We start from the raw sequence: 27,006 nt of genomic DNA on the forward strand, positions 1-27,006 counted from the left end.
AGAAACTAACAGGGCTGCAGCCACCGCTGAGTGAGTCACAGGTTGTGTGCTAGGTGGGGACAGCATCGCGATAGCCAGCCAATCCAGAAAGCCAGCCAATCCAGAAAGCCAGCCAATCACCATTCACCAGAGCAACGCGATGGCGTTTTGTCCCTTTGTGAACTTAAAACAGTAGGCCCAGAGGGATTTCTGAAGCAGAACTCAGGAGTACAAAACAAAGAAAAGAAACAAATTCTATTTCTGGTCAGGAGTTAGTCCCATAATGAAATAAAATACTGCATAGCTTCTTTGTGCCAGGCACTATTAGGCACTGAAAAGAAAACAATACATAGGGCAGAATTTCTGCCAACAAAGATCTTCAGTGTAGTGAACTATTTAAGTGAGAAACCAAGAAATTTACATTGCAGCCTACAAGGCAAAAGAGAAGGTGCTAAGATGTCAGCTAGGTGAGACTCTTAATTGAGTCTTTGTGTAATGAGGAGAGCCCTCCTAAAGATAGTGATATCTAACACAAGAGTGAAGAATAAGGTGTAGTTGGTTGGGGAGAGGTTGGAAGAGGGTGCTACACAGTCAAAGATGAAGAAAGGAGGGAAATCATGGTACATATCAAGGGACCTAGTATAAGTAGAACATTGTGGCTAAACTCAGAGTAGATCTGAAGGTCTAGCATGAGTCACTTTTCTTCTTAAAAGAAACCAAGAGGTCCTGGCTTTGAGTGCTGGGGCCTGACCATGAGCTCAGGGTTGGATCCAGTGTATATGATTTGTATATACATCAGAGGGGGTTAGTCTGATACAGAGAAGAGCAGCATACTAAGCCAAAGTCTTTGGAGGAAGATAAGCCTCAAAATTCAGGAAGTAAAAACAAACAAACAAACAAACAAACAAAAAAACAACAAAAAACCCAGCCAACTCTAAAGATCATGATAGTGAATGGGAAATGGAAGAAAGAGGCAAAATCAGGGATCTTAATGTTAGGACAGGTTAAGTATACTCGTGGAGGGTTTCATATGATTCTTAAAACCACTGTCTTCATGTTCTTGGCTCGTAGGATGGCAAGAGCAGACTCTGTACATGTGTTGAGTTGGCTAACAATTGAGGTGGACACTATTTGTATTTAGTATTGGATACTGTGTTTATTTCATTGTCTTGTTTTTATTAGTTTGCCTTTTTATTAAAATATGTCCTCTTGCTTACTAGTTAAGCATCATCAATGGTGGATTGGAGCTGGCTCATAGAGGCTAACGAGAGGAATTGGTTAAATATTCAAGAATTTTAAAAGCCAGTGGTTCAAACACTGATAGCTTAAAATCAGCCATGGCATTTATACCATGGAAATTGGTAAACACTATGAAATCAGGTTTTTTGTTTGTTTGTGTATTCATTTGTTTTCTACAAAGCTGGTTTATCAGTATACTACTAATACTGCATCATGCATGAATTTATTTTTTACAGAAATCCTTTGAGGTCCTTACTCTTGGGATCCACATTATTTAGGCAAAGAAATTGAGCCAGAGAGAGATGACGTAATGCTTCCAAGGTCACAGCTTGTGAGTGGAAGAGTCAGGCAAGCATCATACCCAGTGGATCTCATGCCAGAACCTGCAGTTAGCACTACAGAGCTAAGGGATCTCCACATTTCATGTTCACACTTTCTGCATTATTTTCTCATGGAGAAAGGATTTTATGAACAGGGTTTTCTTCTGTATACTCTGTTTCCTTGTTAGGAGGAATGTTTATCTATTCATTTATTTATTTTCATTTGAGAGAGAGAGAGAGAGGGAGAGAGAGAGAGAAAGAGAGAATGAGCAGGGGAAAGGGGAAGAGGGAGACAGAGAGAGAATCTTAAACAGGCCCCATGTTCAGAGCAGAGTCTTAAAAAGGGCTCAGTCCCACAGCCCTGGAATCATAACCTGAGACAAAATCAAGTCATAGGCCAAACTGACTGAGCCCCCCCCCCCAAGCACTCCAGGAGGAATGTATTTTAAAGGACTCATTTGATGTACTTTGTGTGTGTATGTTTAACCTTTGATGAGGTGATGAGTTAAATAGGAGAAGCAATGGATGTATGGATGATCTTCAACTTACTTTCTGCATTCCTAGATGAAATATTCCCTTTAGAAAACAATTTCACTTAGCATTTTCTTTGCACTAGATACTATTCTAAGTGATGGAGCAAGAGTCAGAGCTTATATTGTAGTACAGCAAAAAAAATTAATGACACAATGTATCAAACTGTGTTATAAAAAATAATGTAGGTAATTGGGTCAAGACTGAAGGGGACACGGAAGTGAAGCAATTCAGACAGCCACATGAAGATTGAGGGAAAATGTTCCAGGCACTGAAATCGTGACTAGAAGTAGCCAAGACCAAGTACAAGGTTAAGAGGTGTGAGTGCTTTAAAAAAGGCCAGTGTTGTGAGGAAGATTCCTATAGAAGAGGCAGAGTCAGGGAGTGATGGGGTTCCCCACAGGCCATGGAAAATGACTTTGGGTTGTATTCTGTGATTAGTGGGAAATCACTGAAAATTGTTATTCGTGGTATGATACCATATCACTTGTGCTTTCAGAAGATCACTCTTGCTACAATGCAGAGGATGAACTTTGGAGGGTAAAGTGGAGGTAGGCTTGAACATAGTGGTTCAGTTGAGAGATGATAATGGGTTTAATGAGGTGGGTTTTGCAGTGGGGATGACAAACCTGACTGTATTCTTGAAGAGATGTCAGACCCTGGGAAAAGTACCCACTTTCTCTGAGTTTCCAATTCTGTACCTATGACATAGGGTGCAACGTGGTGCCTCCCTCACAGAGATGTGGTGATGGTTTAAATGATGTGTAAGGTATATGAAAGGCGTGGAACAGTGTCTGACAGATGACGGTCTTCAGTCTATGGTCATTCCACCCTCTAAATGTGCATCTCATTTAACTTCTCATCAGAACTTAGGTTTATCATGGAGAAAATGTCTCCTGAAGTTAAGTGCTAATCAATAGGATACAATAAATAATTATGTCTGATAATTATGGATATTGTTCTCAAGATTTCCAAAAATAAGGCCCACCCAGAAACTTTCTTCAGTCATTTTCCACGAATGAATAAAACAGGAAGCTGTGATCCAAGAATGAATCAGAGATTCTGAGAGTATGAACGGAGTACATTCTCTCTTAAACAGCAAATCTGAGAGATGGAAAAACTGTGGCCCAGATTATTTTTGAAAGCATATCAGAGAATAAACAAACATACACAAAACAACTGGTTAATCCAGATCTGGTACTATATGAAAGGGCACAGTGTTATACTAGTATGTCAGTCAATTTTGATTAAACATCTACATGTGCTTATCACTGAGCTACTTTTCAAATAATAATTCAAAAAATGAGAAAATTAGAGCTTAGAGTTTTACCATTTCCCTGTAGCCATATACCAAGTTGTTCTGTTGTTCTTAAGTCATTGCTTGATAGATCCCTAAATCCACTGCAGTGTTTCTAGAGCATAATACTTCTCTGCTGATTGCCACTCATCACTTCTGGACCACCTTGCCAGGATGGTGGGTGCAGTCATATGATTTACTTTGTTCCATCTGGTCTCAGCTAGAATAAGTAAGGCAAAAATACAAAATGATGGGCAGTATCTACCTTCGTTTCTAAAGAATCCTCTTGAAATAAAAATATTTTTGGACTAACACTGAGGTGTCTAATCATCTTAATTCAAACATTTTGTTACAAAATTGTCTTGGAAGGAATATAATCTCCAGGAGATATTCTTGGCTTGAGCCAGAATCAGTTTGGAATTTGACCTACAATGAACGTGGTGGTCTGAGAAGTGTAGTCACTCCTAGGGAAGCATTTCATAAAATAGCCTCTTTATTCACTTAAAAAGTGCTGTGATTTGGAAGGTCATGTTTTGGTCCTCTAAGAGGAACCCAATTTGATAGGAAGGGGATTAGCTGCCCTTTGATTCTTGCTCTGTCAGTCCAGGTTAGGAACCCATTGGGGCTGGGAGGTGCTTACGTGGATGGGCAACCTGGTGGAGATTTTCTCCATGTTCTCATTCCAGAAAATATCAAATAAATAAAATGTCCATTAGAAAGAAGGTAGGCAGACATATACATTAGACTGGACATTAGACCCAGATACCAACTCACAAGTTCAAAGTAAGGCATATATCATACAGTTTTTGCTGATAACAAACCACCTTAAAACTTCATGCCTGGGGCGCCTGGGTGGCGCAGTCGGTTAAGCGTCCGACTTCAGCCAGGTCACGATCTCGCGGTCCGTGAGTTCGAGCCCCGCGTCGGGCTCTGGGCTGATGGCTCAGAGCCTGGAGCCTGTTTCTGATTCTGTGTCTCCCTCTCTCTCTGCCCCTCCCCCGTTCGTGCTCTGTCTCTCTCTGTCCCAAAAATAAATAAACGTTGAAAAAAAAAATTAAAAAAAAAAATATAAAAAAAAAACTTCATGCCTGAAAACAAGTACTTAATATGTGCCATACCCCTAAAGTCTCCCAGCAGAGATGGGTGGGATGGCTGAATGTCTGGGGCCTCTTTTCACATGGTCTTTTATCAATCAGCAGGTTACCCTGGTGTTGTTCAAAGAGTGGTACAACAGTTCCAGGTATAAGAGAAGAAACAGTGAAATCTCTTGAGCTCCAAGCTTAGAAGTCATACAATGGTTGTTTCTGATGCATTCTATTGGTAAAAGAAAGTCACAAGACCCCCCAGATTTAAGAAGCAGGAATGAGACTCCACTTAGTGTTAAAAGGGGCTATAGGGAATCTAGGACCCTTTTTCAATCTACAACAGCATCCATGATTTTTGCCCTTAATACAGATGCTCCAGTCCAGAGAAAATCATGTTCTTTTCATAAATAATTTACACACAAGTGGTTTATCATAAAGTATGTTAGCAGAGGTTAGTATGTATTTCTGTAAATATGGGAGTATAACTCTAGCATAGCTGGTGTAAATCTTGCCACTGCCATAGTTTTGCACCTCATCAGATTCTGAAGTTGAAGCAAACATACTTTTGAAGCCCAGCGTGGATCCATTCCTCCTTTGACAGGCCCTTGATGACGGCCACCCTATTAATAAATGAAAAAGTAGATCCAGAAATGAAATTCTGCCAAAGCAAAACGAAAGAAAACAACCTGCCTCCCCCCAAAATAGCCTCTTGGAGGAATTCTGTTTTTTCCCTTAGTGACAAGCAGAGAAAGAGAAAGAAAACTCTGGACTTTATTCTTTGTAAACTGGTCAAACCAACAGCAAGATTAAAAAGTATAACATCAGCACATTTGTAGCTTCAGGCATTATATCCCGACTTCCCTGGTGCTCACTGACAAAAGAACAAGGTTTCTCACTTGTTGAAATTCTTCTTTATGATTCCTGGGCTTGGCCAGCATTTCTGGCATCTTATTGCCTTCAAATTTTTGAGGCTAACCACTAACCTCTTCAGAAGTTATTCTTAGGTCTCTTTTGATTGAAGATCTCCTTTGGCATTTCATGATATTTTCACAAGTCACTTTGTCTTCTTTTCAAAATCTGTTCTTCCCACAATCTTTAACTTCCCTACTGAGGCACAAATGTCTTTGACATCCATCTTCTTTAAGAGCTAAGTAAACAAAGAATGGTATTAGGTATAAACTAGGAACTTGCCTATATTGTGTGATTTTTGAGGGCATGATGTATCTATCAGTCTATATGTTGTCATGATTTCTGATATTTCCACTATTAGAGATGCATTATTTCTTTTGGAGCAGTGCAGCTCATTGCATGGATTACACCATTATATATTACTTCAGCCAGTCTTGAGAAACGGGACACAGAAAAAACAATGTGGAGAGTATGAAGAGTTTGGAATTAAACATGGTAGAACTGGGATCTATATTAAGTAGGATCAGTAACTGGCAGTGTAACCTGTGAGTCCCCTATCTCTGGGTCATCTGAAAAATCAGGGCTGTGAACAAGGACAACATCAGGTTTCTTAACTTTACAATGATGAAAATGAGCTCAAGAATATGAGCTAGAAGTAGGAATTAGTGCCAGGGCTATGACTGCTTGAGGTCTTGATGGGTGCCCTGGCCATCAGGGGCCACACTCAATTCAAGGACCCTAAAGACAGGGACTCTAATGAGGAGAAAAGTGGGGGGGGGGTGGGAAGGTTGTGAAGGTAAATGGGAAAGTTCATATGATCCTGTTGAGCAGTAACTGAGAACCTACTATGTGCCAGGCACTGTGCCGGGTAATTAATCAGAAAGAATCCCTGACTCAACAATATCATAGGGAAACAAAAAAAATAGATAATAGCAAAATACTATTGCTTCACAGTGATTCAGCTATTGATGGATTCTGAGTAGGGGAAGAGCCTGGGGGAGGAACCAGAGAAAGATGACTTCGGCAGACTTGGAGGCTTAGTAGGAGTTGTGCAGGGAACAAAGGAGGAAGCAACATTCCTGGAGAGCACTTCCACAGAGAAGAAAGTGGGGAAGCCAAGGTGCTAAGGAATGAACAGCGCAGTGCATGCATGTGTGAGACTCTGGCAATCAGCTTGCCTTGCAGCAGGTCAGGTTCAGGGCAAAGGACACCATGGCTGTGAGCGTGGGAGGGACAAGAAAAACCATTCTTTCTCAAAGTTTCCTCAATCCTGGAGGGTGACACCATGTGTTTCCGCCATATTCTTCCCCAGCTATCAAAACTCCAGATCCTTATTTCTAATATATGGGTGGAAGCCTTAGCCAGATCTTAACCCCAAATGCTTCTATTCACCTGATAGGATGGGAAAGTTTGCTTAGAGAATGGGGACCCCTTGTACGATCCTGGGTTGCTGTCTGAGCTCCCATACAGGGAAGCCAGGGACAAAATGGAGCTGAGATAGAAACCAGGGCTCATTTCCCTAGTTTCAACAGTCTGCTTATTACTACATAAATATCAATTTAATTCAGACTTAAATGTTTAAGATCCTCTATCATATTAAAGACATTTAAATTTGCCTCTGAACTTTCATTTCACCTCTACTGCACAGAGAAATTAAAAACTCCATTTCCAGATGGCCATATCATTCAGGGTATACCCTCAGAGGTAGGCTGGCAGTCTGGAATTCAAAGTCTGTTAATGTTGAGAAAAATCAGATTCCACGTGTTCCAGGTATTCCTGATTCCCATAGCTCTGCAGTTCAAGGATTAGTTAGCTACTCTATTTTGTAGCTTAGCCTGGACCCAGCTCTGTGCTAGACACATGTGGGACCAAACAAAAATAACATCTAGTCCCTGGTATGGAGTATGTACTTGACTACAGGAGAGGTAAGCCTTGCCCATGTGAAGCAATTAGACAAAGAATTGAAAAAAAAAGTCATAGTGAATTATTATATATTATAACTTATGCCTTTAATTTAAGGTAATCTCTCACTGGTTGGTGAGATGCCCACAAGAGAAACAAAAAGCAAACAAAAATAGGTCAGCTATACACTGTTTCACACACTAAATCTGAGCCAGGTGAGGTGTTTACGGAATGGGAAGTAAGGTGAGTTTTCTTGGTTGAGAGTTAAGGTCAGTCTTTAGATGTTGGTGGAAGGGAGGGGGAATAAAAGGCAACTTTGGTGTTACCTGACACCACTACTTCCCAAATTCTGTTAAATGTCCACCCTAATTATTACTTGGGACTACTCATGTAGTCATTAATTCAGTAAATGCTTGTGTAGCACACTTAAGTCCTGGAAAGACAAAAATAATAAAACACAATTTTACACAAGATCTTACATTCTGCTAGGGGTAAAGGATGAACAGATGGTAAATACAATGCAGTATGAAAAACAATACAATAAGCATAGAGTAGCAGGTATGGTGTTGCATGTGTGAATGTCTGCTAAGCCCACTTAGTCATTTGCAGGGGATACATTGCTTGAGCTGAGCATAATTAAGCAGAGAAAGCTGTTCTAGGCTGAGAGGTGAGACCAGACAATACTCTAAAATTCCACATAGTTCAGGATAGGCAGGGTGGAGGTATATGGGGGTTTGGCCAGAGAGGAGGTTGGAAATCAAGGTGGCAGGGCTCAAGTTAGGATTAAGGCATTGAAACCACCTCTAAAATGGCAAAGTTGGGGATAGCAATAAACATGAATTAATTACCATCCACTTATACTTTACATCAAATCAGCAGATATTTTAATTTGTGTTAAATAAATGTCAAACAGAAATGTTTCTGTGCCTTGAAAGGGACAAAAGGCTCCTAGGACCTTCTATACTCAGGAAGTCATTTGAAGACACTGAACCCCTGGGGTCTGAGATGTAGTGGACTCCAAGGAAAGGAAGCAGTGCAACTGTGCTCACCTTACTAGTGGAACCAACCTGTTGATTGCTGAAGCATTTCAGAAAATAGACATGTCAGTTCCTATAAGAAGAAAGTTTCTATTGGCAAACCACTCCTTTTCTGATTTATTAGTTTAGCACAATTTCTTTTCATATCCAAGATGGGCTTCAAGATTCAGATGTAAATTTCAGGGAAACTCCTCCCTGCCTCCCCCCCACCCCCCTCCAATAGTGCAGATCTGTCCTGGAGTGCCTGACTCCCTCTTGCCTCTGGCTCTGTCCTTCCCAGATTGCCTGTCCCACCTCTCAGATGTTTGTCTAGGTCTTAACTCCCCAGCTACTGCCAGAAGCTTCCAGGGGCTCTGCCTCATTGTGCATTGGACATTATGGTATAGGGACGCAAAAGTATGTGATGTGTACTTCCTTCACTCAAGAAATAATTTCCCAGTAAATAAATAACAGTGCAAACAGGAAATTCTAGTACAAAGAAATTAGGGCTATGAAAATGTGCAGGATGAGTTGGTAGGTAAGGTGGAGGCAGGAAGGCCAGCCAGCAGGCTGCTAAACCAGACACGATGTAAAGGCATGAAAGGGGTGAAGGTGTAGAGAAGCGGGGTTCATCTCAGACCCTGAGAGTTGTCATCTTTTAGAATAAAGCCCAAACTCAGTGCTTTCTAGTAGCTGAATCATACTTCCTCTTGGTAACTTCTTTGGTCAGGTGCCAAAAGATGAAATCACAGAGAGTAGAAACCAGCATAAATTCATCAATGTTTCCCTCTAAACATTATCATGCTAGGAGGCCAAGTGGATGTTCTTGGAACTGATGGATGAAGAACACAAAAGCCAGGATCCAAATGTCCTGGAGTCCCACTTCTACATTACTGTACCTCTCATGGCCATGCAGTTGTGATTTTTATAGCACGGTATTGACCAATTCCATCTCTACTATTCTGCTGGGGGTTGATAATCTCCCGAGGGGATGGAATTTAACCCCTTATATCTTACCTTCCTCAATTTAAATTTTTGGTAGAGTATTACTGAGAGGGAATTCATGTAACACAAGGCAACATATTGTGTGCTAGACATTTTCTGCCTGGTGTCACCTAAGTCCCCGCCTACCAGTGTTATATGGTATTGCCTTTTTTTTATTTTTATTTATTTTTTTTTCATTTTTTTTTCCAACGTTTATTTATTTTTGGGACAGAGAGAGACAGAGCATGAACGGGGGAGGGGCAGAGAGAGGGAGACACAGAATCGGAAACAGGCTCCAGGCTCTGAGCCATCAGCCCAGAGCCTGACGCGGGGCTCGAACTCACAGACCGCAAGATCGTGACCTGGCTGAAGTCGGACGCTTAACCGACTGCGCCACCCAGGTGCCCCTATGGTATTGCCTTTAATTTCTGTCTTGACTGTGGGGCAGTGTGTGTGTGTGTGTGTGTGTGTGTGTGTGTGTGTGTGTGTGTGTGTGTGTTTTTAACCGTGCTGTGAGTGTACTGTTCACAGTGGCAGGATAAATCTCTGAATTCCAGCAGTCTATACCTCACACATTTAGATTCATTTCAGATTGATCAGAACAACTGCTTTGTCATCAGCACAGGCTGTGACAGGAATATAATCTACGTGTTTACACAACTGCATATTGTTGCTTTCATCAGTGGATTATTGTTTTTAAAGTTAAATGCAAGACAATGCGGTATTATGTCCTTTCCTCTCTGTCCATCTTCTCTTTTGGATTGTTCACGTGGTTTAATATAATAGAATAGGGAACATGCTGAAATCCATGACTATGTTGTAGCCAGCAGTATCTTTGGGCTTGACATAAAATGTCATAAGTGACACAGGAACGATCAAGCAGCATTTAAATGCCTTTACATAGGGCAAAAAGTTTTTTGTTTTTTGTGTTTGGTTTTTGGTTTTCCCACAAAGCATGCCCTCATTTAAGTTGCCCTCGGATCTATCAGAAGTATAAGCTTATGCATCATGACATCACTACTCGCTTGTGACAGGACAGCTAGCAGCAATATTGCAGTGGATCATAAATTTTGTTTTTCTTCCCTTTTATCCTAGTGCTTTTATCAATAAACCATTGTTATTAAATTTATAGTTTTTATATATCTCTTAATGATCTAGGGTCACTGAAAGTTACTTTTTTGGTTCAATGGTCATGTCAAGTATTCTTGGAATACTTTTTATGCAATTTCATAAAACCTTGTTGTTTATTGTTTTCAGCATGTATAAATTTAAAATAATTATGAATATTGCTCCCATAAAAAATAAATTTAATTTAAGAGGAAAGCACAGAAATGGTAAATAGTGTTTAGCAATGGGAAGAGCTCTTATGGCAACCTGAAGAACTAAAGGAGAGAATGTAGAAAATAAGGAAATAATTCATGTTTCAAGTCCCCTCACATTTCCATGATAGCTTTACTTTTAGTAGAATAATTTTCCTGATGCATTTCCTTGGTGTTAGGGGTGTGTGTGTGTGTGTGTTCTTGTGCATGAAGAAACTGCTAGCATCATTTTAAATGTTGGAATATCTGGAGTGAAATTCAATATTGCTATTACAGTTTATCAAAATTTGACTAGATGTCACTCCATTTGTTTGATGGTGTGTGTATGTGTGTGTGTGTGTGTGTGTGTGTATGTGTGTGTGTGTGTATTTGACCATTGGACATGTCTGAGGCTTGTGCTTATTCAGTATGAGTCATGAGTTGGGAATTAAAATACCATTCAAAATAAAGAAACAAGATACAAAAGTACTCAGAGATACAAGAAGCAAACTGTCGGTTACCATAGTGGGCAGTGTTTGGGGGCAGATGAAATAAGTGAAGGGGATTAAGAGGTACACACTTTCAGTTATGAAATAAATAAACCATAAGGGTGTAATTTACAGCATAGGGAATATAAACAATAATATTGTAATAACTTTGGTGGCAGATAGTGACTAGAGTTATTGTGGGGATCATTCAATAATGTAATCATTTAAATCACTGTCATGTACACCTGAAAATAATAGATATTTGTGTGTCAATTATAATTTAATAAAAAAATGCATGAAAATCCCCCTAGTAAACATTTACAGAATGATCTCTTTCTGGTACTTATCTTAATATTATTGACTTTGTATATTGGAAAGCAATTTAAAAATTGTATTGTCTCCTGAGTTGCAAAGGTGGTTCAATATTCACAAATCAATCAATGTGATAACACCACATAAATAAAAAAAAAAAAAAGAAAAGAACCATATTATCCTGTCAGATTCAGAAAGAGCATTTGACAAAGTACAGCATCCATTCTTGACAAAAACCCTCAAGAAAGTAGGAATAGATGGAACATACCACAACATCATAAAGGCCATATATGAAAGACCCACAGCTAATATCATCCTCAATGGGGAAAAACTGACAGCCTTTTCCCCTATGGTCAGGAACATGACAAGGATGTCCCTTCTCACCATTACTATTCATCATAGTACTGGAAGTCATAGCCTCAGCAATCAGACAGCAAAAAGAAATGAAATGCATCCAAGGAGTAAGGAAGCAAGAAGAAGTCAAATTTCCATTATTTGCAAACATGATACTCTATGTAGAAAACCCGAAAGACTCCACCAGAAAATTGCTAGAACTAATTCATGGATTCAACAAAGTCCTAGGATATAAAATCAGTGTGCAGAAATCCATTGCATTTCTATACACCAATAACGAAGCAGTAGAAAAAGAAATCAAGGAGTCGATCCCATTTGCAATTGCACCAAAAACAGTCAGATAACTAGGAATAAACCTAACTAAAGGCATAAAAGATATGTGCCCTGAAAACTATAGGACACTTCTGAAAGGAACTGAAGAGGACACAAAGAAATGAAAAGGCATTCTATGCTCATGGATTAGAACAAACATTGTTAAAATGTCTATACTACCCAAAATAATCTACACATTTGATGCAATCCCTATCAAAATACCACCAGCATTTTTCTCAGAACTAGAACAAACAATCTTAGAATTGGTATGGAATCACAAAAGACCCAGAATAGCCAAGCAATCCTGAAAAAAAAAACCTGGAGGCATCACAGTTCCAGACCTCAGACTCTATTACAAAGCTGTAGTCATCCAGGCTGTATGCTACTGGCATAAAAACAGAGACATAACATAAGAGACTCTTAAATATGGAGAACAAAAAGACGGTTACTGGAGGTGGGAGGGGGGGTTGTGGGAGGGAGGATGGGCTAAATGGGTAAGAGGCATTAAGGAATCTACTCCTGAAATCATTGTTGCACTGTATATAACTAACTTGGATGTAAATTAAAAACAAATGAACAAACAAACAAAAAACAGACACATAGATCAGTGGAACAAAATGGAAAACCCAGAAACGGACCCACAACTATATGGTGAAGTCATCTTCAACAAAGCAGGAAATAATATCCAATGGCGAAAAAAAAAAAGTCTCTTCAAAAAATGGTACTGGGAAAACTGGATGGCAACATGCAGAATGAAACTGGACCACTTCCTTTTACCATACACAAAAATAAACTCCGAATGGGTGAAAGCCCTAAATATGAGATAGGAAACAATCAAAATCCTAGAGGAGAACACAGGCTGCACCCTCTTTGACCTAAGCCAGAGCAACTTTTTACTGGACACGTCACCAAAGGCAAGGGAAACAAAAGCAAACATGAACTATTGGGACTTCATCAAGATAAAAAGTTTCTGTACAGTGAAGGAAACAATCAACAAAACTAAAAGGCAGCCTTATGGAATGGGAGAAGGTATTTTTAAACGACATTGCTGATAAATGGTTAGTGTACAAAATCTATAAAGAGCTTTTCAATCTCAACACCTAAAAAACACATAATCCAGTGAAGAAATGGGAAGACATGAATAGACAGTTTCCAAACAAGACATCCAGATGGTTAACAGACACATGAAAAAATGCTCAACATCAGTCATTATCAGAGAAATACAAATCAAAACCACAACAGGATACCACCTCACACCAGTCAGAATGGCTAAAATTAACAACTCAAGAAATAACAGGTGTTGGCTAGGATGCAGTAAAAGGGGAATCCTCTTGCACTGTTGGTGGGAATGAAAACTGGTGCAGCTACACTGGAAAACAGTAGGGAGGTTCCTCAAGGAACTAAAAATAGACCTACCCTATGATCCAGCAATGGTACTGTTAGGTATTTACCCAAAGGATAAAAAGCACAAGATTCGAAAGGGTACCAGCACCCCAATGTGTATAATAGCATTATCAACAATAGCCAAACCATGGAGAAAGTCTATATGGCCATTGGCTGATGAACAGGTAAAGAAGATGTGGTATGTGTACACACACACACACACACACACACACACACGCACACACAAAATGTAAAATTAGTTGACTATCAAAATGAATGAAATCTTGCCATTTTGCAATGACATGGATGGAGCTAGAATGTATTATGCTAAGTGAAATAAGTCAGTCAGAGGAAGACAAGTACCATACGATTTCACTCATACATGAGATTTAAGAAACAAAACAGATGGACATATGGGAAGTGGGGAGAAAAGAAAGGAGAGGGAAATAAACCACAATAAACTCTTAATGATAGAGAACAAACAGGGTTGACAGAGGGAGATGGGCTAGATGGGTGATGGGTACCAAGGACAACACTTGTTGTGATTAGTATTGGGTGTTGTATATAAGTGATGAATCACTGAATTCTTGTTTTTTAATTTTTAATATTTGTTTTTAAGAGATGGAGAAACATTATGAGTGGGGAAGGGACAGAGATAGAGAGGGAGATACAGAATCTGAAGCATCTCCAGGCTCTGAGCTGCCAGCACAAAGCCTGACATGGGGCTTGGACCCACTAGCCATGAGATCATGATCTGAGCCAAAGTCGGACGCTTAACCAAGTGAGCCACCCTTGTGCCTCTGAATCACTGAATTCTACTCCTGAAACCGATATGGCACTTACGTTAACTACCTAAAATTTAAATAAAAAATAAAAAGATTATTGTCTAAAGTACACTTATGATTATTTGTTTAATCCAATTTTCCCTGTTGTCTTCATCTGGGTTTCCTGGAAAAAGACTTGATACTTTAACGTGCAAGCAAGTGGTGTATTGGAACACACTACGAAAGATTGAGGGATGTCAGAGGGGTATTAGGATAAGCTGAATTCTGGTACAACAACTACAGGGCCTAATCTCACAAAGAGTTTTGGATCCAGATGGACCTTCAGAGTTTTATTAGTTGGAGATTGGTACTTTCGTGTGCAGCAGTAGTTGAATATAGACTGCCCCTTGGGATGAAGTGTGATCATGTACTGGGCAGCTCCCTTTGGTTGATGACAATTCCTGGGGTGGTGGTGGAGGAGATGTGATTGTGAACTGCCAGAAGCCAATACTCATGGCAGCTGGGGGAATTCACACCTTTGTTCTACAGAGAGAATCTGGATAGCCTGTCACAACATTCAATACCTCCAATGAAGACCTCAGACATGTTATTGTTCCTTTTGGAGGACTTCTATTAAAGCTTGTGGACATTAGAGGCTGAAAACATTTAACTGAAAAATTCTATGCATTGCATATTCCAAATGAGTTCTTTTAGAAATATGGTCTGAGACTCCCAAAGAATTAGTAGTGACTATAAATTCTGGTTGTTATTTTCCTCTTGACTGACCTCATTGCATTGGTCATGGATCCTTGAGAAATGCTTGAGGTGCTGAAAATATTTCTACAGTTAGTTTTGATTAAATGGAGTCTAATTATATTGTCTGAAAAATGCCATGGCATAGACATTTAGTAGAATAAAATAATTTAATAATAATCCTGGTAAATCTAGGAGTGCATTTAAGAAATCAATTTTGAACGAATTTGTGGCACCTGGGTGTCTGAGTTAAGCATCTGACTCTTGATTTTGGTTCAGGTCATGATCCTCAGGGTCACAAGATCAAGCCCTGGTTAGGCTCTGTGCCAAGTATGGAGCCTGCTTAAGGTTCTCTCTCTCCTTCTGCCCCTCCACTACTCACACTGTCACTCATTCTCTCTCTCCCTCCCTACACCCCCCAAAAAAAGAGAAAGAAAAATCAGTTTTGAACTAATTTTATTTTATTTGGTCTATACAACAGGCCACGTTCTGGTCATTTAACAAACATACACTGGATACCTACTGCATGCCAGGAACTCTGGGGGAATCAGACATGATTTCTTATTCTTGGAGAGTATACAGCTATTTGTGATCCTGACAGATTTATGTCACCAATCTTGGTCACCCATAGAAAGATGGGATTGTGCTATATCTAGGTACAAGCTAAGTTCAGAAGAGGGATAAAGAAGCTAGTTCATTTCAAATCAGCAAGAAGATCTTTTGGAAAATAGGGCTTTTGATTAATGGAGAGGACCTGAATGTTTGGAGTTGTGAGGAGATCAGTCTTTCTAGATTTGGGAAAGAATTGGAATGCAAGTGTGGCAACGGAGATATGTGATTTTTAGATCAGCTGGACCTTAGAATATTGAATGAATAAATACTAGACAAGGGAATGAATGCCTGATTACTGAGGACCTTGAATGTTGGACTATGAATTCAGATTTTTTAATAAATAACTGGGGGCTGTTGATGACTTATAACCTGAGGAGTGAATATAATTATCTTGCATTAATTCCACATAGCTGTGTTTATTTTTCCCCATAATGCTTAGCCATTTGAGACCCAGAACTCTTAATTTCAAACCACCCAGCTAGCATTCACTTACTATGTGCTAAGTTTATTCACTCACTATGTACTTTGTGTCTTCAGATCAATTTCTAACATAGTTTATGGGGCTATTTAAAAAATAAGAACTCTTACATTTCCAATTTAAATACCTTCTCAATAATTTTGTAAAGCAGTACTAGTAGCTCTTGAAACTCCATGTGTCCCAAACTACCCATAATTCTCACATATATAGCAAACACACACACACACACACACACACACACACACACACACACACCACTTCCCATGTGTTGGTTCTCAACACAATAAATAGTGTAATGGAGAACAATGTAACATTAAGAAAGCCTACCAGTAAGGGGGGTGCCTGGGTGGTTTAGTTGGTTAAGCGTCCAACTTTGGCTCAGGTCATGATCTTGCAGTTCATGAGTTTGAGCCCCGCATCGGGCTCTGTGCTGACAGCTCAGAGCCTGGAGCCTGCTTCAGATTCTGTGTCTTCTTCTCTCTCTGCCCGTTCCCTGCTCACACTCAGTCTCTCTGTCTCTCTCCCTCTCTCAAGAATATATAAACATTAAAACAAAAAGCCTACCATTAAGCATTTCCATAGTCTAGAAGTTATGAGATGTTTGTGTGTGTTTTTCTGTGCATGTGTGTGCATGTACATCGGGGGTGGGAGGGAGGAAGGGAGGAGAGAAGTTGTGGAGGTGTCTGGTTTTTTTGTTTCTTTCCTAAGAAAATACCGATTTTAATCATTTTATGATTATGATTAAATTTAATGACTTTAATCATTCTCCTCCCAGGAGACAGTGTATTTGTGAATTTGATGCAATGAGCCCTTGTGGGTGATGGATAAATGGCGGTGGATGAACTGGATGAACACTCCAGTAAAGCAGGCACAATTAGGTATCACCATCTCTTAATTGAGGAGGGTAAGACACAGATTAAAAAACTTTGCAAAAGCATTCATTTAGTGGCAGGTCCAGTACTTAAATTAGTTGGTCCGAGCCCCCAACCCATGCTCATAACTACACCACTATCCCGCCTCAGGTCAGTTGAGCTGTCGTGAGCAGTGGTCCTCTTGCTGATGTTACAAGTGGCAGAGGACTGGACTTTCTGTAGTTAGGTACAATGGGAGCTTCAGACGTTGTATTTGACTATTAAATGAAAGAATGATCCTGGAAGAAAGGGAGACTTGGCACCCTGGGATCACCCAGGACAGAGGACCAATGTCATATTTAACATGTTGTTCAACTCGCATGTGCAGTCATGTATGAAGCACATCCATTCTTATTCCCTGTCTTCCCCTGTGCTCAAGTTCATGCCACACACACTCCTACCCCTGAATCTTCTCCTTTTGAAGTTTGTTCAGTCTTTTCAAATTTTTCAATTGTGCTTTCCTTCCTGGCTCTTTAGAGGAACGGGAGTTCTTTCTAAGTATTTCTTTTACCTATCTTTTTATCATCATCATTGTCAACTGTCTTAAACTACGGTATACACAAATCCTTAATTAGAAAGGTTGCTGCCAAACCGCATGTCTATGTTTTCTCAGTTTTATAATTGTTTTTTTTTTTAACTAAAGTTCTGTCTTTTATCGTATTATGTTTAGCCTATTACTTCAGCCTGTTAAAATATTTGATAATAATCTTGATTGTGTTATTCAATAAACTCACTGCCCCAATCATATCTGAGTTATTTGATAAGAATCCTATTTGAACATCCATTCAAATTATGTAACAAGAATGGCAAGATTCTGAGGAGATGGAGTAGGAACGGGAGGTCAAATCAATGTGTACAGTATGGTAGTGAGGTTGCCTAGCAAAATACTTTTAGGGGCAACTTCTTTCCTTTTTTTTTTTTTAACACTTGTCATTTCTGCCATTAACATTCTCTGAACCTCTTTTCTCATAAGTAGACAAGAGAGTTTGACAATACCTACTTCATAGGTATTGTGGACATTAAATGAAATAATATTGGTAAATAATGCATGTTAACTATTTTTATCATCATTGATCTTACTTTCACAAGTCTGATCTTGCTATTTAATACAAACAACATAGAAAGTCTGGCACACATGAAAACCATGATTATGACAGGAAAGATTTGTCTAAACAGTTTACGTGAGTCTAATTTGGTTTTATTATAAAGTGATTTTTATGGCACTTGCACAGCCAACAGAAATCACTTCCCTGCAGTCCTGCTATCTTGCTAGACATGCAAAGTCAAGGAAGACAAAAAAGAAAGATTTTTGTAAAGCCTCTCTGTTACCTGAATTTATAGTCTTCCCTTTGACAAACCTAGCTAATGTGTCACATAATCTGAATCACATTTCTCTGAGGTCAGTGTTACATTTCCTTCACAACAATAGCCTATTCCATGGACTATTTCTGTCAGTATTGTCATTTTGAATTTTGATTAAGCCTGCAACAGAAAACATGACTGCAATATGAATACCTTGAGTTCATAACCATATTCAGTCTCTTTCCTTTATTAATCAGGTAGAGGAAAATTACTTTGTTACTTGAATACTAATATGAGCACTTAGTTATCTGTTACTCAAATTACTATAGAAGAAGAAAAACCTACAAGGAAGGCTAACAAAACAGGCATCTTGGAGATTGTTTTAGAGATTTTCATATTACTATCATTTTAAACTAATATACAAGTCCTATATTTATGATGTATATAGATATGCAGAATTAGAGTGGAAATTAATCTCTCTCTCATTCAACATAGCAGGTAAAGAAAAACACTGTTTTTTGCATACTATATGCTAATTTACTCTAACAACATTCCAACGAACTAATAAGTTAGATAACCCAATCATATACAACATGCAGGGGAAAATATGTACCATGAATAAAACTATCTACCATTTATTGTCTATATGTCAGATGCACATGTTCTTTCTCTCTCTTTCTCCCTCTCCCCCTCCCTCCCTCTCTCACTCTCTCTCTCTCTCTCTCTCTCTCTCTCTCTCTCACACACACACTGTGTGTGTGTGTGTGTATATATATATATATATATTCAAATGATCATAACACAAGATATCTTTTATTATTTCTATTTATAGTGAGAAAATTATGGCTTGTGTGTGTGTGTGTATATATATATTCAAATGATCATAACACAAGATATCTTTTATTATTTCTATTTATAGTGAGAAAATTATGGCTTGTGGACTACTAGTAATTGGCCCAAGTCACAACTCAAAGATATAGGATGTTTATCTGACTTTAAATCTCACTTATTATCCATTAAAACATGATACTTCTAATTTCTTTTTCAGCCTTCTCAGAGTTTGTTAGGATCTAGCTAAAACCTTCCTAAATTGACATTTTTCTGACTTTTACCAGTGGTAATAGGAACCAGATGAAGTATAAAAATGGGGGGTACAATGAATGACAAATTGGATTTGCCAAGAACCCACTTGCTACAAAACACCTACATGTAGCATAAAATATATTTTATCGTTTTGCTGGCCTACAGATATAAGTGACATTGCAAAGGGGCTAACAAACAAACAAAACAGGGGGTTGATGCCTAATGAGCAGTAAGCTCTGAATCAGGTTTTCCCTGAAGGCAAGTAGCTGGTAGCTCATAACCAAAAGACTAAGCATTGGATTAGCTACAAAGAGGGTACTGAACCTGAGTCTTCAGAAATGGAATCAGAAGGGTAATAAAATAATCCCAGTCTATAGCAAGACCAGACTCCGAAAGTAAATCTCCGCTGGAAGAAAAGATCATAACTTTAATCTTGTAGATTTTCCATGGATTAAGATCTGTGGCTTCCAAATAATCATCACACACACCAGGAAATAAACTACCATGAACAAAAGCCAGCAGAAAAAACAATGTTACATCTCCAAAGAATTTAATATTTTTCAGATAAAAACACAGGATTTGTAGAAAAGAGCATGTGAAAAGAGTGAGAAGAAATGATTGAAACTTACAGTTGACATATTGGAAAAATGCAACATAGAAATTTTATTATAAAAATGTTATAAACTAAATGAGTTAGGTAAGATATAGCTGGGGAGAAAATTAGTAAACTGAGAAATAGATGTGCAGAAAGCAGTACAAAATACAACACAGAAGGTATGAGATGAAAACCAGGACAAAGAGTTTAAGGTATGTGGAGGACAGAAGAGGAGATTAAAAAAAAAATTTAATGCTTTATTTTTGAGAGAGAAAGAGACAGAGTGTGGGTGGGAGAGGGGTAGAGAGAAAGGGAGACACAGAATCTGAAGCAGGGTCCAGGCTCTGAGCTGTCAGCACAGCTGACACTAAACTGGGCTGGATATAAATGAACAAATGATTGAAAGATTGAAAGAATGAATGAGTGAAAATTATGTTTTTCATGAATTATTTACATGTGTTATTATGGCCCATTCTGAGTAGCCGTTCACTGCCTGGTCCCGTGCTGGGGATTTTACATAAATCACCTTGCTTTGTCACATCATTACAAAACAGCCTTTACTTATTTCTCTTCCTTTTCCATTTAAAAACAGAGCTATTTCAAAAAGAAACAGTGATGAAATTTATGTTGAAAGACTCTGTCACCGTGCCTAAGGATAACCACTAAACATTCGATATGACTCCTTCTTGAGCTTTTACATGGATAAATAAAGAAAATGAGAAAAAAGAGAGAGTGGATGTGAATAAAAGTTTTATTTTATTTATTTATTTAAAAAATTTAATGTTTATTTTTGAGAGACAGAACAAGAGTGTGGGAGGGGCAGAGAGAGAGGGAGACACAGAATCCTAAGCAGGCTCCAGACTCTAAGCTGTCAACACAGAGCCTGACGTGGGACTCGAACTCACAAACCACGAGATCATGACCTGAGCTGAAGTTGGATGCTCTACCGAGCTACCCTGGCACCCCTAGAAAAGGAGTTTTAATATTTGTTTTACTGAATTCCCAGAAGTACAGTGTGGAGAGAATAGAAGAAAGACCACATATTCACAGATACTGTGTGTTAGTTTCTCCTATGCTGTAGTGAAGCAAGCCCCACATCTTAGTGACTTAACCCGACAGAAGTTGGCTATTAGTCAGGAGGAAGATTGTCTTCTGTTCTTCATCCAGTGAATCCACAACCTAAACTATTTTGATCTTGACACACACTGTGCCATCTCGACCCAAAGTCTCTATGTTTGCTTCGGAAGGGGAAGAAAGGAATGCACAACAACTCCAAGGCCTTTTTCACTCCAGTAATTTAGAATGATACCCATCTCTTTCACTTATCTATCCTGACCAAAAACAGTCCCAACGTCCCTACAAAAGCTTAACAATTAGAGTGAAAACAGATTTCTCAGAGGCAACGATAAAAGTGAGAAGGAAATGATACATTTGCAGGGTTAGGAGAAAATAACTTTCAGTTTAGAATTGTGTTCCTAGAAAAAAATCAAGAGGGAAGACAGGCTAAATATATTTACAGCTGAAATACATACATGTGTGGTGTGTGTGTGTGTGTGTGTGTGTGTGTGTGTGTGTGTCTGTGTCTGTGTGTGTCTGTGTGTACACACACAGACACACACATACATATATACACACACACACACACATATATATACATATACACATATAAAGAGGCTACCGTAAATACGTCTACATCAAGGGAACTGCCAAAGAATTTGTCAGAGGATAAATGATCTCAGAAGGAAGGTCTAGTGAAGTGGAGGAATAGTGAAAAAAGAAATCGATGAATATGTAGTTAAATCCAAAAAAAAATTTTTTTAAGTTTATATATTTATTTTGAGAGAGACAGAGACAGCACAAGTGTTGGGGGGGGGGCGTGTGTAGAGAGAGAGGGAGAAAGAATCCCAAACAGTTTCCACAATATAAGTGCAGAGTCTAATTCAGGGCTTGAATCCACAAAACCTGAGATCATGAACTGAGCAGAAACCAAGAGTCAGATGCTTAACTGACTGAGCCATCCAGGCACCACCAAGTAAATAATTTTAAATAAACTAATATTAATATATGACTTGTGGAATTTGGAAAAAGAAAAGAACAAAATCATTGGATCAAACACGCATGTGAGATGTAAGAAGACTGATTTGAATATAGTGTTAAATATTGTATTACATTGTTTTAGGGTGAGAATTAAGATGTTAACTCCAGACATTGAATTGGAATGTATGATGACCGTCTATGATAACTAAAAAATATAGACAGTATGTAGTTTTCAAATCAGTAGAAAAAAAGAATGTATTAAGAAGAATAAAGAAAACCACCAAAAAACTAAAAGAGAAAAAGGAGAACAAATAGAAAGCTCCAGACAAAATATGAGACGTTGGTTTCATAATCCTTCCTACCCCCATAATCTAACTTACATGCTATTTATAAATACCCAGGAAGACATACAGATAGTAAAGGGATGGGAATATTACATCAGTCTTAAATACTAAAAGAAGTTTGAGGAGGAATATGAACTTCTGATATAACTGATTTTAAGATAAAAGGCAATTTTAGGTATCGTAAATGTTATTGCATAATGCTAAAAATTTCAACTCAGTCAGGAAAGTTAAATAATATAAATGCACGTGCATCTAAAGCAACAAAAAATGTAAAACCAAAAGTGCTTTGCAAACACTAATAAAATAGTTTAACCCCTGTTGAGACTGAGTGGAAGGTACAGATATTATAACAGAAAATGAGTCAGCATAAAAAAAAAAGGATATAATACAAACAACTGTATACCAAAAGAATCTATTGAGATGAATTACTAGGAAAAGTCTAATTTAGAAGTGGTTCAAGAAGAAATAGGCTAATAAGATAGATAACAAGGACTGGTGAAGATGTGCAGAAGAAGAGACCATGGTGCATTGCTGTTGGAAATGTAAACTGGTACAGCCACTGTGGAAAACATGGTGGAGGTTTCTCACTAAATTAAATATAGAAATATCACATGATCCACCAATTCTACTTCTGCATTTATCTGAAAGAAAATAAATTACTTTTTTGAAAAGATATTTGCACCCCCTTATTCATTATAGCATTATGACAATAGCTAAGATATGGAAACAGCCTAAGTGTCTGTTAACAGATGAATAGAGCAAATCACACACACACACACTCACACACGAATATTATTTATTTAGCCATAAAAAAGAAGGAAGTGCTGCCATTTGCAGCAATATGGATGGAACTTGGCATTATGCTGAGATAAATAAGTCAGATATAGAAACACAAGCACTGTATGATCTCAATTGTATGTAGAATTAAAAAAAAAAAAAAAAGAAACAGAAAGTAGATTGGTGACTGCCAGGACTGGGGTGGGAGATATGGGTGAAGGTGGTCAAAGGGTACAAACTTGGAGCTATAACATGTGTTAGTTGTGGGGTTCTTATATGTGACATGATTTTAGTTAACAGTACTGTATTGTATACTTGGAAGTTGCTTAAAGTAAATCCTAAAAGTTCTCAATTCCCCTCCCACCCCAAATGATAAGTATATGAAGTGATGGATATGTTAACTAACCTTATCGTGGTAATGATTTGGCAATCTACACATATATCAAATCATCATGTTGTACATTGAAAGCTTACACAGTGTTCTGTGTTGATTCAGTAAAGCTAAAAAGAAATTCTTTTTAAGAAGAAATAGGCTAATAGCCAAAGGATAAATTGAATAAGTAGTATAAAGTCCTCTCACAAAGAACCAGCTGGCCCAAATGGTTTTACAGGCAAGTTCTAGCAAACTTTCAGGAAACAAATGAATCTAATCCTTTGTAAAACATTTCACAGTAAAGAAAAAAGTTTATAGTTCCCTATTCATTTAATAGATAAATTTAACATTTGTAACAACACATAAAAAGTGTGACAAATGGAAATCACAGGCTAATCTTACTCATTAATATAGATCTACATTCTAAATAGAGTATTAGCAAATTCAGCCATTTAAGCATTATTCATTACGGGTAAGTTGGGCTTATACCAGGAATAATTTGATTCAACGCTAAAGGTGTTTAAAGAAAAAAAAATGATATGATTATCTCAAGGCATGCAGCAAAATGTTTTATAAAATCTAATTTCTGTTTATGACCAAAAAACCTTATGGCAAGTATCCATTCTTAATATATGAAATGTCAGAAGCATTTTTGCTATCACTGATTCTGGTCTACATTGTATTGGAAGTATTAGAGGTACTACACCAGCTTACTCACCTTACCAGGTGAGGTAAAATAACAAAAACAAAGTTAAGATGTAAGTAAGAATTGGAGACAATTGAGCAATTATCTTGTAAATCAAAATATGATCATCCTGGGGCAACTGGCTGGCTCAGTTGGTAGAGCATGTCACTCTTGATCTCATGGTCATGTGTTCAAGAGCCATATTGGGCATGTACATACATGCACATATACATATACATATACATATACATATACATATACATATACACATACACATACATATACATATACTATAATATATATGCTAATATATATGTTAAAATTAAAAAAATAATATATATGCTAATATATATATTAGCTATATATATGCTATATAATATATATAATAGTTATATATATAATATATATGTTAATATATATATGTTAAAATTAAAAAAATAAAAAATAATCTCATCCACATAGAGATCTCCCAAACTTCTATAAACAACTCATTAGGAATTTAAAAAGAGGTTTACAAATTAGTTGCCTGTGAGATCAATATACTTATATCATTCTTATTTCTATATATCACAAATAAAGAGGTATAAAAAGTAATTTTATTTTATTTTTGGGGAGGAGAGAGCATGAGTTGGGGAGAGGGGCAGAGGTGGAGAGAGAGAGAGAGAGAGAGAGAGAGAGAGAGAGAGAGAGAGAATCTTAAGCAGGCACCCTGCCCAGTACATAGCCCGATGCAGGGCTTGATCCCAGGGCCTTGGAATCATGACCTGAGCTGAAAGCAAGACCAGGATGCTGAGCCCTTATTTACCCTGAACTATGGGAAGTAGCGTCTTGATTTTTTTCAATTTCCTCTATTTTGGTTATTTTTACACTATTCATTTCATATCTTATGTTTTGAAAATACATTAAAAAATGACATGAATTATCTATATTATCACTGAAAAATCATCAATATTCATATTTTAGTATATTTCTGATCTATTTTGAAGCATCCCTTGCTATCATAACTTAGGGTGTTTTATCCTGGTGGGAAATTGCCTTGCAGGGTCCATAAAGGAGTTCAGCTGTGCCATGGTCCCCTTGCCACTGCAATCTTCTATGTGCATCCTACTCTTTGGTTACATTCAGATAACTGGAAAATAGTTTCTGAAAATTAGTGATAGCTTGGTAAAATCGTTAAAAGTTCACTTTTTCCATCCAGTGAAATACTGAAGATTCACCTTTCACTAAACCGACAGTTAGCAGAGTTTGCTCTAGTCTTTAGATTATGATTTCACTAAATTTTCCCCACACTGGCAACTGAAAAGATAATGGAAAAGAAATAGTGAGCCAATTTAAATTAATGTAGAATAGTTATCTTTTCCTGATTAAAAAAAAGTATTTTTCTTAAAATGAAGTGAAACTTAAGTTACGCTGACTTCTTTTAAGAAAATATGGAAGGAGCCCTTTATGTTATGGCTACAGTGAACAGATTCGATTTTTTTCTACTGAAGGGGAAATACCTCAAAGTTAGGCTGTGAAAATTGATGAGGATGTAGAATGGTAACTTTGCCAAAACAAAACTACTCTGCCCTGCATTATACACATTCAATGCTTATGGAAGAAATCCCTCCCCAATGCAAGTATAGCTTTTACGCTAAAAAAAAAAAGCTTTATAATCTTTCTTTTATGAGTTTTAATAAATTTAAATTGAACAAAATGATTATTCACAACCAGCATCCTTTATTGTTACTACTGAAAATGCCCAATTTTAAAGCATTGCTGCCAGAGGAGAAGGTGGACACAGGTGAGCATTGTTACCCGTTGGTAATGAGAATATCCAGCACGACTGCATGGCTGCTACACTACAAAGCATGTCCCTGGTGTCCAGAGCTCTGATGCATAATAACAGCACTACTTTCGCTTTAATGTCTAAACATCAGTGAATGGGCTTGGTGATGCCTAACACAGACCACGAGGGTGATCAAGAATATGTATATAGAAGTCAGGCAATAACAACAGTAGTAATCGTACTGATAATGATATCTATTGAATGACAGTTTTCTATATGCCAGGTACTCTACTACACATTTTGATTATACAATCCCATTTAATCTTTGTGAATCCTTTAGGAAGTAGGCATGATGATCCCTATTCTACGTGTGACAAAAACTGAAGCTTCCGGTGACAGAATAACTGGCCCTGGGTCATACAACTAGTCGCTGGCAGGGGATTCAAAAGCATCTCTGTCTGACTCTGAAGCCTGTGCTCCAACCACTATGCAGCCCTGATGCTTAAAATACACACATAGACAAACAGAAAAATATGACAGAAAAACAGCATGGGAAACTATCAAAGATAAATATTTTTCATAGGCTTATAATTAATCTATAATCTATCCATCTTTTTATATCGATCAGTCATTACAACCCCTCTATCATCTACCAATCACCTCCCTCCCTCCCTCCCTCCCTCCCTCCCTACCAGCAATATACATACCAGCAATATACAAATATATATATAGCGCAGTGATTGGACCATGACGCAAGCAGAGCCAATCAGAGTCCTTTTGGTAGGAATGATGTGGACACAGAGGGAAAAAGCATCCTGATCCTTTCCATAATGTAAGTGCTAATAGCTGTATGATCTGGAGCTGTCCTTAATCATCTTCACTGCTCAGATAGAAGGCTTGCTTACACATGAGACCAACAGAGACCAGATAATGGGCTAAAGAAATAGGTCTTAAAGTATCATTTGAATCCTGAGAGCCAGATGTTGAGGAACCCATGATGTCTCTTAGATATTTCAGTGAGATGAGCTGAAAATAACTTTCCATCCTTAAAATGTAGTTTGAATTGAGTTTCTGTTCTCTCAAAACAAACATAAAAGTGCTGACTCATTTCCATT

The sequence above is a fragment of the Leopardus geoffroyi genome, chromosome D1 (assembly GCF_018350155.1).
Source record: "Leopardus geoffroyi isolate Oge1 chromosome D1, O.geoffroyi_Oge1_pat1.0, whole genome shotgun sequence".
NCBI classification, from domain to species: Eukaryota; Metazoa; Chordata; class Mammalia; order Carnivora; family Felidae; genus Leopardus; species Leopardus geoffroyi.